Source organism: Mandrillus leucophaeus, unplaced genomic scaffold, assembly GCF_000951045.1.
Source record: "Mandrillus leucophaeus isolate KB7577 unplaced genomic scaffold, Mleu.le_1.0 Scaffold244, whole genome shotgun sequence".
In the NCBI taxonomy this organism is placed as follows: domain Eukaryota; kingdom Metazoa; phylum Chordata; class Mammalia; order Primates; family Cercopithecidae; genus Mandrillus; species Mandrillus leucophaeus.
Window position 1 is genome coordinate 1,751,359 of NW_012102521.1, and position 3,501 is coordinate 1,754,859.

The window sequence follows — 3,501 nt, forward strand, 5'->3', positions numbered from 1 at the left end:
CGCAACCGCACCTGCACAGCTGCACACCTGCCTCAATGCGGTGCGGGCCGGGGCGACGAGGGTGCTTCCTCTCTCGGGTACCACACGCTTCCTTTCGCGGGCGGCGACACTGTCAGATCTCGGCCTGGGAGCGACCCACGGCGCACGGGGCGCGCAGGACTCCGTTGTATCCTCCGTCCAGCGCGCGGTGGAGATGCCCTGTCCTGCGGGGCGGGGTCGTCCTCGCGGGTACCTGGTTGGCCTGTCTCTCATTTAGAGACCTCTCCAAGCCAGTACTGCTATTTGCGCCTCCCTGTTGATCTTGCCATTGCGGAAGGCTGGCTGCTCTGCCTTTGGTAGGGGGCGCCCGGTCGCCCAGCGGTAACGACTGGACAAGATTTACCCTCCGGCCATAGCCCAGCTTTCCTTGGACTTGCAGCTTCCGTGTGTCTCCTGCTCAGTTTGAAACTTTTGTAATTTCTTCATGACTTGGTAGTTCCTGCTCAGGAAGCTCCCAGGCTAAGGAGGAGAAGGAGACACTCTCCGGAAAAGTTGTGGTTCTAGAATAGACAGCAGGCTAGAAGAGGAGGCAGGTGGGGGTAGTGAGAGCTCTCCCTGGGGAGATGGGAGGGTGAGCGGACCCTCCAGGCACTGGAAGCGTCCAGTATGCCTGGAGGGGACCCCACGTGGCATTGAGTTGTTCCACCACTAGTCAGCTGCAGGTGGGCCTCTCGTGCTTTCCTGTGGCTCCCACAACCTGCATTTCTGAGCGTGGTGTTGGGGTTGCTCTCCTGGAGCGCAGGGTTGGGACCTCAGGGCTTTGGTTATGCTGAGTGGACAGGAAGGGTGGACAGGAAGGATGGCCACCCAGCATGACTCTTGCACCTGGCAGGGCCTCCCGAAGGACCCCATATCCATATGAGACCTAAGGGTCAGCATTTGCCCAAGGTCTGGGGCCAAGCACTGCAGATGTGCCTACTTGCCTCTCTTCTGGGAAGCCTCTGGGGCCTCAAAGCCCAAGCCAGGAGCATCTCCCCAGGCCTGGCTGCTTCTTCATTCCAGGTCTTGGCGATTGCCTCAATGTCAGGTCCCACGGCCCCACAACTCTTCTCCTGTCTGTCCCTGTGAGTCACTGCCTCACCCACAGCCCCAGAACCTTCATGCCGGCTGTTGGCGCTCCCTGCTCCAGCACTGCAGCACATAGCCTTCCCTTGCTGAACCTCCGCAGCAGCTTCCTGGGTCCCTCCGAATAAGCAGCAAAGTCTGTGACCCGAGGGAGGTGGGGGCCTTATCAGCCCCACTGTGGAGCTGTGCTCTATTCTCCAGGGGTCTAGAAAGCCCACTCTGGTGTCTGTGGGGAGGGTGTGGGTAGGGCAGGTTTCGAGAAGGCTGGTTAGGACAGGGGGTAGATGGGGGCACCTGGACTGGGCAGCACGAAGTGCTGGGGGGTCCCGGGCTCTGGCCTGGACAGGGTTGGGAGGAAGGGTAGGCAGGAGGACAGGGTTTGTTCCGTTGGTGTGGAGTGGAGTTGATGGGCGGAGGGGCGAGCGGCGCAGCTGTCCGGGTGGGCACATGCGGTTTGTTCGTAGAACAGCTCAGCCTCATAATGAGCTCCTGCCTTTACCTGTCCTGGAATAGGGCCCCTCATAGGCAGGCTTGCCCCCAGCTTTGCTTTGTGCTTGTGCCACCTGTCCATGCACACGTGGACAGTCTGCTACTTACTTTTGCTTCGTTCCTCCTGTGTTCTTCTGTACTCCTCACTTTTGCCAGCCATGAAGTTTCTGGGCTGCATCTGTGCTGATGGCTTTCGGCGTCTTCACTGCTGCGTACTGTGCCCTGGCATGATCGCACCTCGGCTCTGCTTCTGTCAAGGGACCTTGGCTTGTTTCCAGTTTTTTTTTTTTTTTTTTTTTTTTTGCTAATTACAAGCCCTGTGCTGCTATGGACATCCTTGTGCCTGCCTTCTGTGTGTCTTCCTGGATGGGCAGGGCCTGTCTTAAGCATGTGCCGCCAGCTACCAAGATTTATGGTGGGGGTGTGCACACACTCAGCGTTACTGCTGGGCAGTTTTCCAGAGTGGTCGTGCCTGCTCCGGCCCCCACTGACAGGGACGAGAGTCTTCACTGCTCCACATTTGTGCCAACACTCATCTGACTTAATTTTTGCCAGTCTGGTGGGTGTGAAGTGGTATGGTGGTTTTAACTTGAATTTCTCTGGCTACTAATTTAGGCCATTTGTACTTCCTTGTCAGTGAAATTCCTGTTCCTTTGCCAGTTTTTCTTTCTCTTTTTTTCTGCTTCAGTGTCAGCAGTTTCTTTAGAGGTAGTCATCCTTTCTCGGCTGTGTTGAAAATGCCCCCGTCCAATTATTAGCATCTCTTTGCTCTCTGAGCAGCGTCTGGGTGCGCGCCCCGTGTCAGCCTGGTGGAGTGTGCACATTGACCGTTTGCCTGGCTGGGATGCTGGTCTCATTTCAATTCTCCTTCTGGGAAGCAGCTGGAGAAGTGTGTCCCCAGGAGCTTGAACCAGGCATGCTGGGCTGTCGTTTGGGAGGCCTGTGCCCTGGGTTTCCTTGCGGCACTTTTGGCTCAGCACTGTTACACATGGTGCTCCTAGGTGGCCCACGGGGTGTGTGTCAGTGCCTGTCTGTTGCCTCTGTCTGCCGGGTTCCCAGAGTGTCCTCCAGGTGCCCATGTCCCTGAGCACCCCATCCACTCTTCAGCAGGCGCTGGGCCACTTTGTACCTTGCTCTTCCCACTTGATTGTTTTTTCTGTTGAGGTTTAGTAATTTGTTTTTATTTATTTATTTATTTATTTATTTATTTATTTTTGAGACAGGGTCTCCCTATGTTGCACATGCTGGTCTTGAACCCCTGGGCTCAAGTGATCCTCTCACCTCAGCCTCCCAAAGTACTGAGATTAGAGGTGTGAGCCACCGTGCCTGGCCATCTTTTTGTTTTTTAGAGACAGCGCCTCACTTTGTGGCCCAGACTGGGGTGCAGTGACTCAATCATAGCTCATTGTAACCTCTAAATCCTGGGCTCAAGCAGTCCTTCCACATCAGCTTCCTGAGCAACTGGGACTACAGGTGTGCACCGCCGCGCCTGTCTGATTGTTTTGTTTTGGTTTGTTTTTTTGAGACAGAGTCTCACTCTGTCACCAGGCTGGAGTGCAGTGGTGCAATCTTGGCTCACTACAACCTCCGCCTCGCGAGTTCAAGCAATTCTCCTGTTTCAGCCTCCCGAGTAACTGGAATTACAGGTGTCCATGACCACACCCAGCTAATTTTTTGTATTGGTAGAGACAGGGTTTCATCATGTTGGCCAGGCTGATCTCGAACTCCCGACCTCAGGTGATCCACCCACCTCGGCCTCCCAAAGTACTGGGATTACGGATATAAGCCACCACGCCTGGCCAGAATTATCTTCTTAAGTTTCACACAAAGCCACATTTGGCTTATAATTGGAAGTTTTTTAACTCTGTGGAGCAGGTAGGGGAGAATTGACATTTTTTTTTTTTTTTT